Genomic DNA, 16370 nt, shown 5'->3' with positions numbered 1-16370 from the left:
GATCGAAGCATTGGCGAGGAAACCTGGGGAACACCTTGGAGTGGAACACACCATCTCTCTACAGTGGAACACACCATCTCTCTACACCCCATACCCAATTTGTAGGCCTAATGCAGCGTAGTTTCCAACAACTACTAAACGAGAGCCGGAAGATCGAAGCTCAGGAAAGGCAACCTGGAGAACACCTTGGAGTAGAACACACCATCTCTCTACACCCCATACCCAATTTGTAGGCCTAATGCAGCGTAGTTTCCAACAACTACTAAACGAGAGCCGGAAGATCGAAGCTCAGGAAAGGCAACCTCGGGAACACCTTGGAGTGGAACACACCATCTCTCTACACCCCATACCCAATTTGTAGGCCCAATGCAGCGTAGTTTCCAACAACTACTAAACGAGAGCATGATGATCGAAGCATTGGCGAGGAAACCTGGGGAACACCTTGGAGTGGAACACACCATCTCTCTACACCCCATACCCAATTTGTAGGCCTAATGCAGCGTAGTTTCCAACAACTACTAAACGAGAGCATGATGATCGAAGCATTGGCGAGGAAACCTGGGGAACACCTTGGAGTGGAACACACCATCTCTCTACAGTGGAACACACCATCTCTCTACACCCCATACCCAATTTGTAGGCCTAATGCAGCATAGTTTCCAACAACTACTAAACGAGAGCCGGAAGATCGAAGCTCAGGAAAGGCAACCTGGGGAACACCTTGGAGTGGAACACACCATCTCTCTACACCCCATACCCAATTTGTAGGCCCAATGCAGCGTAGTTTCCAACAACTACTAAACGAGAGCATGATGATCGAAGCATTGGCGAGGAAACCTGGGGAACACCTTGGAGTGGAACACACCATCTCTCTACACCCCATACCCAATTTGTAGGCCTAATGCAGCGTAGTTTCCAACAACTACTAAACGAGAGCATGATGATCGAAGCATTGGCGAGGAAACCTGGGGAACACCTTGGAGTGGAACACACCATCTCTCTACAGTGGAACACACCATCTCTCTACACCCCATACCCAATTTGTAGGCCTAATGCAGCATAGTTTCCAACAACTACTAAACGAGAGCCGGAAGATCGAAGCTCAGGAAAGGCAACCTGGAGAACACCTTGGAGTGGAACACACCATCTCTCTACACCCCATACCCAATTTGTAGGCCTAATGCAGCGTAGTTTCCAACAACTACTAAACGAGAGCATGATGATCGAAGCATTGGCGAGGAAACCTGGGGAACACCTTGGAGTGGAACACACCATCTCTCTACAGTGGAACACACCATCTCTCTACACCCCATACCCAATTTGTAGGCCTAATGCAGCATAGCTTCCAACAACTACTAAACGAGAGCCGGAAGATCGAAGCTCAGGAAAGGCAACCTGGAGAACACCTTGGAGTGGAACACACCATCTCTCTACACCCCATACCCAATTTGTAGGCCTAATGCAGCGTAGTTTCCAACAACTACTAAACGAGAGCCGGAAGATCGAAGCTCAGGAAAGGCAACCTGGGGAACACCTTGGAGTGGAACACACCATCTCTCTACACCCCATACCCAATTTGTAGGCCCAATGCAGCGTAGTTTCCAACAACTACTAAACGAGAGCATGATGATCGAAGCATTGGCGAGGAAACCTGGGGAACACCTTGGAGTGGAACACACCATCTCTCTACAGTGGAACACACCATCTCTCTACACCCCATACCCAATTTGTAGGCCTAATGCAGCGTAGTTTCCAACAACTACTAAACGAGAGCATGATGATCGAAGCATTGGCGAGGAAACCTGGGGAACACCTTGGAGTGGAACACACCATCTCTCTACAGTGGAACACACCATCTCTCTACACCCCATACCCAATTTGTAGGCCTAATGCAGCATAGTTTCCAACAACTACTAAACGAGAGCCGGAAGATCGAAGCTCAGGAAAGGCAACCTGGAGAACACCTTGGAGTGGAACACACCATCTCTCTACACCCCATACCCAATTTGTAGGCCCAATGCAGCGTAGTTTCCAACAACTACTAAACGAGAGCATGATGATCGAAGCATTGGCGAGGAAACCTGGGGAACACCTTGGAGTGGAACACACCATCTCTCTACAGTGGAACACACCATCTCTCTACACCCCATACCCAATTTGTAGGCCTAATGCAGCGTAGTTTCCAACAACTACTAAACGAGAGCATGATGATCGAAGCATTGGCGAGGAAACCTGGGGAACACCTTGGAGTGGAACACACCATCTCTCTACAGTGGAACACACCATCTCTCTACACCCCATACCCAATTTGTAGGCCTAATGCAGCGTAGTTTCCAACAACTAATAAACGAGAGCCGGAAGATCGAAGCTCAGGAAAGGCAACCTGGGGAACACCTTGGAGTGTAACAAACCCTCTCTCTACACCACGGAAGGGCTGATTCTTAGGAAGGAAGGCTGTCGGAAAGAAGCAGGGCGCGTCCGAGGGTGATTATATTCTTATTAGGTATATACTCACCCTCGGACGCGCCCTGCTTCTTTATTTGTAATGAATGTTTATTTGCAATGTGGTTTTGACTTACTCTATTTTTTTGGTAAATAATGATTTTATTATTTTCATTGTTTTGCATCTTCTTGGCAATAATATAAAGAAGACGCGACAGGACAACACTCGGTGGATGCCATATCTGTGTTTAAAATTGAAAAAACCTTTCAGTTAACTACTTGCAGGAGAAAGTTATTGTAGCTGGTGGCCATTTTTAGTACTGTACCAGATTTTTGTTGTATGTGTTTGTTTTTAATGTTAAAATGTCTGCATTTGATATCTCTCCAGTATTTTCTTTTTTATAAGCAAAATACTTATTTTTATATTTTCTGATGTTGGTTACAGGGGTACACGGGCAGCAGTGGTGTGGTCAGTGGAGGCCTAGTGGAAGGAGTGACCGCAGACAGGCATCGAAGGCCTAAAATAATAACACATGGCTGTAGGCAATTTTAAATTGGTTCCAGGGGTACACGGGCAGCAGTGGTGTGGTCAGTGGAGGCCTAGTGGAAGGAGTGACCGCAGACAGGCATCGAAGGCCTAAAATAATAACACATGGCTGTAGGCAATTTTAAATTGGTTCCAGGGGTACACGGGCAGCAGTGGTGTGGTCAGTGGAGGCCTAGTGGAAGGAGTGACCACAGACAGGCATCGAAGGCCTAAAATAATAACACATGGCTGTAGGCAATTTTAAATTGGTTCCAGGGGTACACGGGCAGCAGTGGTGTGGTCAGTGGAGGCCTAGTGGAAGGAGTCACCGCAGACAGGCATCGAAGGCCTAAAATAATAACACATGGCTGTAGGCAATTTTAAATTGGTTCCAGGGGTACACGGGCAGCAGTGGTGTGGTCAGTGGAGGCCTAGTGGAAGGAGTCACCGCAGACAGGCATCGAAGGCCTAAAATAATAACACATGGCTGTAGGCAATTTTAAATTGGTTCCAGGGGTACACGGGCAGCAGTGGTGTGGTCAGTGGAGGCCTAGTGGAAGGAGTGACCACAGACAGGCATCGAAGGCCTAAAATAATAACACATGGCTGTAGGCAATTTTAAATTGGTTCCAGGGGTACACGGGCAGCAGTGGTGTGGTCAGTGGAGGCCTAGTGGAAGGAGTCACCGCAGACAGGCATCGAAGGCCTAAAATAATAACACATGGCTGTAGGCAATTTTAAATTGGTTCCAGGGGTACACGGGCAGCAGTGGTGTGGTCAGTGGAGGCCTAGTGGAAGGAGTGACCGCAGACAGGCATCGAAGGCCTAAAATAATAACACATGGCTGTAGGCAATTTTAAATTGGTTCCAGGGGTACACGGGCAGCAGTGGTGTGGTCAGTGGAGGCCTAGTGGAAGGAGTGACCACAGACAGGCATCGAAGGCCTAAAATAATAACACATGGCTGTAGGCAATTTTAAATTGGTTCCAGGGGTACACGGGCAGCAGTGGTGTGGTCAGTGGAGGCCTAGTGGAAGGAGTCACCGCAGACAGGCATCGAAGGCCTAAAATAATAACACATGGCTGTAGGCAATTTTAAATTGGTTCCAGGGGTACACGGGCAGCAGTGGTGTGGTCAGTGGAGGCCTAGTGGAAGGAGTGACCGCAGACAGGCATCGAAGGCCTAAAATAATAACACATGGCTGTAGGCAATTTTAAATTGGTTCCAGGGTAACACGGGCAGCAGTGGTGTGGTCAGTGGAGGCCTAGTGGAAGGAGTGACCGCAGACAGGCATCGAAGGCCTAAAATAATAACACATGGCTGTAGGCAATTTTAAATTGGTTACAGGGGTACACGGGCAGCAGTGGTGTGGTCAGTGGAGGCCTAGTGGAAGGAGTGACCACAGACAGGCATCGAAGGCCTAAAATAATAACACATGGCTGTAGGCAATTTTAAATTGGTTCCAGGGGTACACGGGCAGCAGTGGTGTGGTCAGTGGAGGCCTAGTGGAAGGAGTCACCGCAGACAGGCATCGAAGGCCTAAAATAATAACACATGGCTGTAGGCAATTTTAAATTGGTTCCAGGGGTACACGGGCAGCAGTGGTGTGGTCAGTGGAGGCCTAGTGGAAGGAGTCACCGCAGACAGGCATCGAAGGCCTAAAATAATAACACATGGCTGTAGGCAATTTTAAATTGGTTCCAGGGGTACACGGGCAGCAGTGGTGTGGTCAGTGGAGGTCTAGTGGAAGGAGTGACCACAGACAGGCATCTAAGGCCTAAAATAATAACACATGGCTGTAGGCAATTTTAAATTGGTTCCAGGGGTACACGGGCAGCAGTGGTGTGGTCAGTGGAGGCCTAGTGGAAGGAGTCACCGCAGACAGGCATCGAAGGCCTAAAATAATAACACATGGCTGTAGGCAATTTTAAATTGGTTCCAGGGGTACACGGGCAGCAGTGGTGTGGTTAGTGGAGGCCTAGTGGAAGGAGTGACCGCAGACAGGCATCGAAGGCCTAAAATAATAACACATGGCTGTAGGCAATTTTAAATTGGTTCCAGGGGTACACAGGCAGCAGTGGTGTGGTCAGTGGAGGCCTAGTGGAAGGAGTGACCACAGACAGGCATCGAAGGCCTAAAATAATAACACATGGCTGTAGGCAATTTTAAATTGGTTCCAGGGGTACACGGGCAGCAGTGGTGTTGTCAGTGGAGGCCTAGTGGAAGTAGTCACCGCAGACAGGCATCGAAGGCCTAAAATAATAACACATGGCTGTAGGCAATTTTAAATTGGTTCCAGGGGTACACGGGCAGCAGTGGTGTGGTCAGTGGAGGCCTAGTGGAAGGAGTGACCGCAGACAGGCATCGAAGGCCTAAAATAATAACACATGGCTGTAGGCAATTTTAAATTGGTTCCAGGGGTACACGGGCAGCAGTGGTGTGGTCAGTGGAGGCCTAGTGGAAGGAGTGACCACAGACAGGCATCGAAGGCCTAACATAACAAAAATGTCAATACAATGGTATTGTCAGTGGCAGGCATTGAAGGATGTCAGCGCATAGACTAAACATTGGTGGAGCTGTGAGATAATTTTGCAAGTGGTAGAGCACTGTTTGAGCTGGGGGGGGGGGAAAACTGTCTTGTGGCCGGCGGTACAGGCCCAGGGCCCCTCATATTACAACGGTGTGTCTGACGTTGGGTGCGCACCACCACCGCCAGAGACACTTTATTGTACTAGGAGGGACCCAGTGGCAGTGCCGTCGACCAAAAGCGGGCTCACTCACCTCTTCAGACAAACTGCACTCTCACGGGTGCTGTCGCCAAGTGTCGATACCACGGCCCCGTGTGGGGAGTTTGGCCATTTAGTGAGGTGTAAACATGTCGTATGCTGGACAATCAGGTGCAGAAAATTACGAGATTGGAAAAGGCATTCAGAATAGTCCACAGGCAAGACCTTTTCATAGGAAAGCTAGGTGTCAGCCGGGCAAGGTGGGGCAAAAGATTTCGAAATCCAGTTGTGGTTCATTTTAATGAAGGTTAGATCATCTACATTTTGGGTAGCCAGACGAGTCCTTTTTTCTGTTAGTATTGAACCTGCAGCACTGAATACTCTTTCTGATAGGACACTAGCTGCCGGGCAAGCAAGCTCCTGCAATGCATATTCTGCCAATTCTGGCCAGGTGTCTAATTTTGATGCCCAGTAATCAAATGGGAATGACGGTTGAGGGAGAACATCGATAAGGGATGAAAAATAGTTTGTAACCATACTGGACAAATGTTGTCTCCTGTCACTTTGAATTGATGCTGCAGTACCTGTCCTGTCTGCGGTCATAGCAAAATCACTCCACAACCTGGCCAGAAAACCCCTCTGGCCAACGCCACTTCTGATTTCTGCCCCTCTAACTCCTCTGGTCTGCTGGCCCCTGCAGCTCGTGTGAGAACGATCACGGGCGCTGTGTGCAGGGAATGCCAGAAGCAAACGGTCAACAAGAGTTGATTGTTTGGTTGCTAATATTAGTTCCAAGTTCTCATGTGGCATTATATTTTGCAATTTGCCTTTATAGCGAGGATCAAGGAGGCAGGCCAACCAGTAATCGTCATCATTCATCATTTTAGTTATGCGTGTGTCCCTTTTGAGGATACGTAAAGCATAATCCGCCATGTGGGCCAAAGTTCCAGTTCTCAAATCTGCGGTTGTGCTTGGTTGAGGGGCAGTTTCAGGCAAATCCACGTCACTTGTGTCCCTCAAAAAACCAGAACCCGGCCTTGCCGCGCCACCAATTTCCAGTGGCCCCGGAAAAGCTTCCTCATTAAAAATATAATCATCCCCATCATCCTCCTCGTCCTCCTCCTCCTCTTCGCCCGCTACCTCGTCCTGTACACTGCCCTGGCCAGACAATGGCTGACTGTCATCAAGGCTTTCCTCTTCCTCAGCTGCAGACGCCTGATCCTTTATGTGCGTCAAACTTTGCATCAGCAGACGCATTAGGGGGATGCTCATGCTTATTATGGCGTTGTCTGCACTAACCAGCCGTGTGCATTCCTCAAAACACTGAAGGACTTGACACATGTCTTGAATCTTCGACCACTGCACACCTGACAACTCCATGTCTGCCATCCTACTGCCTGCCCGTGTATGTGTATCCTCCCACAAACACATAACAGCCCGCCTCTGTTCACACAGTCTCTGAAGCATGTGCAGTGTTGAGTTCCACCTTGTTGCAACGTCTATGATTAGGCGATGCTGGGGAAGGTTCAAAGAACGCTGATAGGTCTGCATACGGCTGGAGTGTACGGGCGAACGGCGGATATGTGAGCAAAGTCCACGCACTTTGAGGAGCAGGTCGGATAACCCCGGATAACTTTTCAGGAAGCACTGCACCACCAGGTTTAAGGTGTGAGCCAGGCAAGGAATGCGTTTCAGTTGGGAAAGGGAGATGGCAGCCATGAAATTCCTTCCGTTATCACTCACTACCTTGCCTGCCTCAAGATCTACAGTGCCCAGCCACGACTGCGTTTCTTTTTGCAAGAACTCGGACAGAACTTCCGCGGTGTGTCTGTTGTCGCCCAAACACTTCATAGCCAATACAGCCTGCTGACGTTTGCCAGTAGCTGCCCCATAATGGGAGACCTGGTGTGCAACAGTGGCAGCTGCGGATGGAGTGGTTGTGCGACTGCGGTCTGTGGACGAGCTCTCGCTTCTGCAGGAAGACGAAGAGGAGGAGGAGGGGGTGCGAACGGCTACAGCCAATTGTTTCCTAGACCGTGGGCTAGGCAGAACTGTCCCAAACTTGCTGTCCCCTGTGGACCCTGCATCCACCACATTTACCCAGTGTGCGTGATGGACACGTAACGTCCCTGGCCATGCCTACTGGTCCATGCATCTGTTTTCAGGTGCACCTTTGTGCTCACAGATTGCCTGAGTGCATGGACGATGCGCTCTTTAACATGCTGGTGGAGGGCTGGGATGGCTTTTCTGGAAAAATGTCGACTGGGTAGCTCGTAGCGTGGTACAGCGTAGTCCATCAGGGCTTTGAAAGCTTCGCTTTCAACTAACCGGTAGGGCATCATCTCTAACGAGATTAGTCTAGCTATGTGTGCGTTCAAACCCTGTGTACGCGGATGCGAGGCTAAGTACTTCCTTTTTCTAACCATAGTCTCATGTAGGGTGAGCTGGACTGGAGAGCTGGAGATCGTGGAACTAGCGGGGGTGCCGGTGGACATGGCAGACTGAGAGACGGTGGGAGATGGTATTGTTGCCACCGGTGCCCTAGATGCAGTGTTTCCTACTACGAAACTGGTGATTCCCTGACCCTGACTGCTTTGGCCTGGCAAAGAAACCTGCACAGATACTGCAGGTGGTGCGGAAAATGGTGGCCCTACACTGCCGGAAGGGATGTTGCGTTGCTGACTAGCTTCATTGGCCGAGGGTGCTACAACCTTAAGGGACGTTTGGTAGTTAGTCCAGGCTTTCAAATGCATGGTGGTTAAATGTCTATGCATGCAACTTGTATTGAGACTTTTCAGATTCTGTCCTCTGCTTAAGGTAGTTGAACATTTTTGACAGATGACTTTGCGCTGATCAATTGGATGTTGTTTAAAAAAATGCCAGACTGCACTCTTTCTAGCATCGGATACCTTTTCAGGCATTGCAGACTGAGCTTTAACCGGATGGCCACGCTGTCCTCCAACAGGTTTTGGCTTTGCCACGCGTTTTGGGCAAGATACGGGCCCGGCAGATGGAACCTGTTGCGATGTTGATGCCTGCTGCGGCTCCTCCTCCTCCGCTTCAGAACTGCTGCCGCCTGCACCCTGTTCCCCCAATGGCTGCCAATCGGGGTCAAGAACTGGGTCATCTATTACCTCTTCTTGTAGCTCGTGTGCAACTTCGTCTGTGTCACCATGTCGGTCGGTGGTATAGCGTTCGTGATGGGGCAACATAGTCTCATCAGGGTCTGATTCTTGATCAGCACCCTGCGAGGGCAATGTTGTGGTCTGAGTCAAAGGACCAGCATAGTAGTCTGGCTGTGGCTGTGCATCAGTGCACTCCATGTCAGATTCAACTTGTAATGGGCATGGACTGTTAACTGCTTCACTTTCTAAGCCAGGGACGGTATGTGTAAAGAGCTCCATGGAGTAACCCGTTGTGTCGCCTGCTGCATTCTTCTCTGTTGTTGTTTTTGCTGAAGAGGACAAGGAAGCGACTTGTCCCTGACCGTGAACATCCACTAACGACGCGCAACTTTGACATTTACCAGTTTCACGAGAGGAGGCAAAAGAGCTAGAGGCTGAGTCAGCAAGATAAGCCAAAACTTGCTCTTGCTGCTCCGGCTTTAAAAGCGGTTTTCCTACTCCCAGAAAAGGGAGCGTTCGAGGCCTTGTGTAGCCAGACGACGAACCTGGCTCCACAGCTCCAGACTTAGGTGCAATATTTTTTTTCCCACGACCAGCTGATGCTCCACCACTACCACTACCCTCATTACCAGCTGACAATGAACGCCCCCGGCCACGACCTCTTCCACCATACTTCCTCATTGTTTTAAAAACGTAAACAAACTAACGGTATTTGTTGCTGTCACACAAATTACACGGTGAGCTATAACTTCAGTAGGATTTAGCTACCCCTTTACAGGTGAGTGAGACCACAACGAAAATCAGGCACAATGTTACACACTCTGTTGTTGGTGGCAACAAATGAGAGAGATGCCACACACGCAGGACTGTCACTGAAGCACAAATGTAAATATTAATCTCCCACTGATTTGTTTTTGTTTTTTTTTTAAGGGAGACTTTAGGGAAAAAAAATAATAGAATAAAATGATTTTTTCAGGAAGAATTTAGAAACCAAATAAAATAAAATGATTTTTTCAGGGAGAATTTAGAAAACAAATAAAACAAAAAAAGGCTTTCTATGGCCCACTGAGTGAGAGATGACGCACACAGGAGTCAGGAGTGGCACACAAGCCCAGAGGCCAATATTTATCTCCCACTGATTGATGTAGTGATTTTTTCAGGTAGATTTTGGAACCCAAATCAAGCTAAAAAAAATAATAGGCTTTCTATGGCCCACAATTGGAGAGAGAGAGAGAGATGGCACACCCAGGAGTCAAGACTGGCACACAAGCAGAAAGGGCAATATTAATCTCCCACTGATTTGTTTTTTTTTTGTTTTTTTCAGGGAGACTTTAGGAAAAAAAAATAATAGAATAAAATGATTTTTTCAGGAAGAATTTAGAAACCAAATAAAATAAAATGATTTTTTCAGGGAGAATTTAGAAAACAAATAAAACAAAAAAAGGCTTTCTATGGCCCACTGAGTGAGAGATGACGCACACAGGAGTCAGGAGTGGCACACAAGCCCAGAGGCCAATATTTATCTCCCACTGATTGATGTAGTGATTTTTTCAGGTAGATTTTGGAACCCAAATCAAGCTAAAAAAATAATAGGCTTTCTATGGCCCACAATTGGAGAGAGAGAGAGAGATGGCACACCCAGGAGTCAAGACTGGCACACAAGCAGAAAGGGCAATATTAATCTCCCACTGATTTGTTTTTTTTTTTTTTTTTCAGGGAGACTTTAGGAAAAAAAAAATAGAATAAAATGATTTTTTCAGGAAGAATTTAGAAACCAAATAAAATAAAATGATTTTTTCAGGAAGAATTTAGAAATCAAATAAAACAAAAAAAGGCTTTCTATGGCCCACTGAGTGAGAGATGACGCACACAGGAGTCAGGAGTGGCACACAAGCCCAGAGGCCAATATTTATCTCCCACTGATTGATGTAGTGATTTTTTCAGGTAGATTTTGGAACCCAAATCAAGCTAAAAAAATAATAGGCTTTCTATGGCCCACAATTGGAGAGAGAGAGAGAGATGGCACACCCAGGAGTCAAGACTGGCACACAAGCAGAAAGGGCAATATTAATCTCCCACTGATTTGTTTTTTTTTTTTTTTTTTCAGGGAGACTTTAGGAAAAAAAAATAATAGAATAAAATGATTTTTTCAGGAAGAATTTAGAAACCAAATAAAATAAAATGATTTTTTCAGGGAGAATTTAGAAAACAAATAAAACAAAAAAAGGCTTTCTATGGCCCACTGAGTGAGAGATGACGCACACAGGAGTCAGGAGTGGCACACAAGCCCAGAGGCTAATATTTATCTCCCACTGATTGATGTAGTGATTTTTTCAGGTAGATTTTGGAACCCAAATCAAGCTAAAAAAATAATAGGCTTTCTATGGCCCACAATTGGAGAGAGAGAGAGAGAGATGGCACACCCAGGAGTCAAGACTGGCACACAAGCAGAAAGGGCAATATTAATCTCCCACTGATTTGTTTTTTTTTTGTTTTTTTCAGGGAGACTTTAGGAAAAAAAAATAATAGAATAAAATGATTTTTTCAGGAAGAATTTAGAAACCAAATAAAATAAAATGATTTTTTCAGGAAGAATTTAGAAAACAAATAAAACAAAAAAAGGCTTTCTATGGCCCACTGAGTGAGAGATGACGCACACAGGAGTCAGGAGTGGCACACAAGCCCAGAGGCCAATATTTATCTCCCACTGATTGATGTAGTGATTTTTTCAGGTAGATTTTGGAACCCAAATCAACCTAAAAAAATAATAGGCTTTCTATGGCCCACAATTGGAGAGAGAGAGAGAGATGGCACACCCAGGAGTCAAGACTGGCACACAAGCAGAAAGGGCAATATTAATCTCCCACTGATTTGTTTTTTTTTTTTTTTCAGGGAGACTTTAGGAAAAAAAAAATAGAATAAAATGATTTTTTCAGGAAGAATTTAGAAACCAAATAAAATAAAATGATTTTTTCAGGGAGAATTTAGAAAACAAATAAACAAAAAAAGGCTTTCTATGGCCCACTGAGTGAGAGATGACGCACACAGGAGTCAGGAGTGGCACACATGCCCAGAGGCCAATATTTATCTCCCACTGATTGATGTAGTGATTTTTTCAGGTAGATTTTGGAACCCAAATCAAGCTAAAAAAATAATAGGCTTTCTATGGCCCACAATTGGAGAGAGAGAGAGAGATGGCACACCCAGGAGTCAAGACTGGCACACAAGCAGAAAGGGCAATATTAATCTCCCACTGATTTGTTTTTTTTTTTTTTTTTTCAGGGAGACTTTAGAAAAAAAAATAATAGAATAAAATGATTTTTTCAGGAAGAATTTAGAAACCAAATAAAATAAAATGATTTTTTCAGGGAAAATTTAGAAAACAAATAAAACAAAAAAAGGCTTTCTATGGCCCAATGAGTGAGAGATGACGCACACAGGAGTCAGGAGTGGCACACAAGCCCAGAGGCCAATATTTATCTCCCACTTTTTGTTTTTTGTTCCAGGGAAAATTTATAAACCCAATAAAAAAAATAATAAATAGGCTTTCTATGGCCCACTATCTGAGAGACAGAGAGAGATGGCACGCTTAGGACTGGCACACAAGCCCAAAGGCCAATATTAATCTCCCTTTTTTTTTAAGGGAGAATTTATAAAACCAAAAAAAAATAAATAAATAGGCTTTCTATGGCCCACTATTTGTGAGAGAGATGGCACGCTCAGGACTGGCACACAAGCCCAAAGGCCAATATTAATCTCCCACTGATTGATTTATTGATTTTTTCAGGTAGAATTTAGAACCCAAATAAAGCAAAAAAAAAAAAATGGGCTTTCTATGGCCCACTGAGTGAGTGATGACGCACACAGGAGTCAGGAGTAGCACACAAGCCCTGAGGCCAATATTTTTCTCCCACTGATTGATGTAGTGATTTTTTCAGGTACATTTTAGAACCCAAATCAAGCAAAAAAATAAATAGGCTTTCTATGGCCCACTATTTGTGAGAGAGATGGCACGCTAAGGACTGGCACACAAGCCCAGAGGCCAATATTAATCTCCCACTTTTTTTTTTTTGGTTCCAGGGAAAATTTATAAACCCAATAAAAAAAAAAAAATAGGCTTTCTATGGCCCACTATCTGAGAGAAAGAGATGGCACGCTTAGGACTGGCACACAAGCCCAAAGGCCAATATTAATCTCCCACTGATTGATTTATTGATTTTTTCAGGTAGAATTTAGAACCCAAATAAAGCAAAAAAAAAAAAAAAAAAAGGGCTTTCTATGGCCCACTGAGTGAGTGATGATGCACACAGGAGTCAGGAGTGGCACACAAGCCCTGAGGCCAATATTTTTCTCCCACTGATTGATGTAGTGATTTTTTCAGGTAGATTTTAGAACCAAAATCAAGCAAAAAAATAAATAGGCTTTCTATGGTCCACTGAGTGAGAGATGACACAGACAGGGATGGCACTCTAGCAGAAATGTCAAACTTAATCTCCCACAAAAAAAAAAAAACAGGGAGTGTCCTTCAATTACTATCTCCCTGCAGTAATCTCAGCCAGGTATGGCAGGCAGCAATAAGGAGTGGACTGATGCACAAATTAAATAAAAAGTGTGGACAAACAAAAAAGATAGCTGTGCAGAAAGGAAGGAACAAGAGGATTTGTGCTTTGAAAAAAGCAGTTGGTTTGCACAGCGGCGTACACACAGCAATGCAGCTATCAGGGAGCCTTCTAGGGCAGCCCAATGAGCTACAGCGCTGAGGGGGAAAAAAAAAAAATGTAGCTTCCACTGTCCCTGCACACCGAAGGTGGTGTTGGGCAGTGGAAATCGCTACAGCACAAGCGGTTTGGTGGTTAATGGACCCTGCCTAACGCTATCCCTGCTTCTGACGAAGCGGCAGCAACCTCTCCCTAAGCTCAGATCAGCAGCAGTAACATGGCGGTCGGCGGGAACTCCCCTTTATAGCCCCTGTGACGCCGCAGACAGCAAGCCAATCACTGCAATGCCCTTCTCTAAGATGGTGGGGACCAGGACCTATGTCATCACGCTGCCCACACTCTGCGTTTACCTTCATTGGCTGAGAAATGGCGTTTTTCGCGTCATTGAAACGCGACTTTGGCGCGAAAGACGCGTACCGCATGGCCGACCCCGCACAGGGGTCGGATCGGGTTTCATGAAACCTGACCTTGCCAAAAGTCGGCGACTTTTGAAAATGAACGACCCGTTTCGCTCAACCCTACTGAGGACTATAACTTTTTTATTTTTTTGCTGATGATGCTGTATGGCGGATCATTTTTTGTGGGACAGGATGACGCTTTTAACGGTACCTTGGTTATTTATATCTGTCTTTTTGATCGCGTGTTATTCCACTTTTTGTTCGGCAGTATGATAATAAAGCGTTGTTTTTTGCCTCGTTTTTTTTTTTTTCTTACGGTGTTTACTGAAGGGGTTAACTAGTGATATAGTTTTATAGGTGGGGTCGTTACGGACGCGGCGATACTAAATATGTGTACTTTTATTGTTTTTTTTCTTATTTAGATAAAGAAATGAATTTATGGGAATAATAATTTTTTTTTTTTCATTATTTAGGAATTTTTTTTTTTTTTTTTACACGTGTGGAAATTTTTTTCAAATTTTTTTTACTTTGTCCCAGGTGGGGACATCACAGATCAGTGATCTGACAGTGTGCACAGCACTCTGTCAGATCACCGATCTGTCTGAGAGCAGTGCAGGCTTCACAGTGCCTGCTCTGAGCAGGTTCTGTGAAGCCACCTCCCTCCCTGCAGGACCCGGATGCCGCGGCCATCTTGGATCCGGGCCTGGAGCAGGGAGGGAGGTGAGGAGACCCTCGCAGCAACGCGGTAACATCGCGTTGCTGCGGGGGTCTCAGGGAAGCCCGCAGGGAGCCCCCTCCCTGTACGACGCTTCCCTGTACCGCCGGCACACCGCGATCATGTTTGATCGCGGTGTGCCGGGGGGTTAATGTGCCGGGGGTTAATGTGCCGGGGGCGGTCCATGACCGCTCCTGGCACATAGTGCCGGATCTCAGCTGCGATAGGCAGCTGACACCCGGTCGCGCTCCCCCCGTGAGCGCGGCCGATTTCGCTGGACGTATTCCGTCCTTGGGAAGTAGGGCCCACCCCACATGGACGGAATAGTACGTCCATTGGCAGAAAGGGGTTAAAATTATTTAATCTGTCCAATTACTTTTGGTCCCTTTAAAAACAGAGTGGCACATGTTAAGGAGCTGAAACTCCTAAACCATTCATCCAATTTTAATGTGGATATCCTCAAATGAAAGCTGAAAGTCTGAACTTCAAATGCATCTGAATTGTTTTGTTTAAAATTCATTGTGGTAATGTCTATGACCAAAATTAGAAAAATGTCATCTCTGTCCAAATATATATGGACCTAACTGTATGTCATCATGCTGCCCACACTCTGAATCCTCCTTCATTGGCTTAAAAATGGTGCTGAAAGCATCATACGAAAATGCGACTCTGGCGCGAAGATCGCTGACCTCATGGCCGATCCCACACAAGGATCAGGTCGGGTTTCATGAAACCCGACTTTGCCGAAAGTCGGCGATTTTTTAATTTGTCCGATCCGTTTCGCTCAACCTTACTCCTGGGTATTAAAACATTTATGATCTAGTTAATAGTTTTTATGGTATATACCAGATTACCCTGATGACTCATTTGCCTTTGTTCACTCTCCTCTTGTTTCGTTATAGCCCAAACCTGCATAGTAAAAAGGGTTGCGGCTGTGGAAGGCTGAGGAATGAGTCACCTTTGGAAGGAGGGAGCCAAATGAGGCAGTTTTCTTTGAAACACTGTCTCTCGGGAGCGCTACTGGAACAGGAGGTCGATTTGGATGGACAGGGAAACTAGATCGTCCAGTGTAGGGGGAATGTCTTGACCTACTAGCTCATCCTTGGTCCTTCGAGGCAATCCTTTCCAGAAGGCGGCTACCAGTGCCTCATTGTTCCAGCCAAGATCAGAAGCCAGGGTGTGGAACTGGACAGCATATTGACCTACGGACAGACTGGCCTGGTGCAGTCTGAGGAGGGATGAAGCAGCAGAGCTAACAGCCTGGCTCATCAAATACCTTGCGAAACGCCTAGAGGAAAGCCCACAAAGCCAAGATGATAGGGTCTCCTCTATCCCACAAGGGCTTTAGCCATACTAGGGCCTCTCCTCCGAGATGGGACATAAGGAATGCCACCTTTGCCTGATTTTGGAGGGACAACAATTCAAAATGCAAAGAGCATTGGTTAATGAAACCTTGGCATTATTTGGGATTCCTAGCAAAATGTGGTGGAGTAGGCACAGGTCCTGGAATGTCACTAGTGGACTGAATATTCACTGCGGAGGTTGCCACAGCTTTGGCTGAAGCGGATGCAGCTACAGATTTCAGAGCGTCCAGTTGGGTGGTCACTGTGGTCAGATAGGACATGATCTTGTCTTGCTGGTCTCTCTGATGGACATCTCCAGGTACAGCACCGTGACTGGGGGCTATGAGAGTCAGCAGGTTCCATGGCCTTAGCAAACT

Source organism: Ranitomeya imitator, chromosome 1 (genome assembly GCF_032444005.1).
Source record: "Ranitomeya imitator isolate aRanImi1 chromosome 1, aRanImi1.pri, whole genome shotgun sequence".
NCBI lineage: Eukaryota > Metazoa > Chordata > Amphibia > Anura > Dendrobatidae > Ranitomeya > Ranitomeya imitator.
This window is presented reverse-complemented; position numbering follows the sequence as displayed.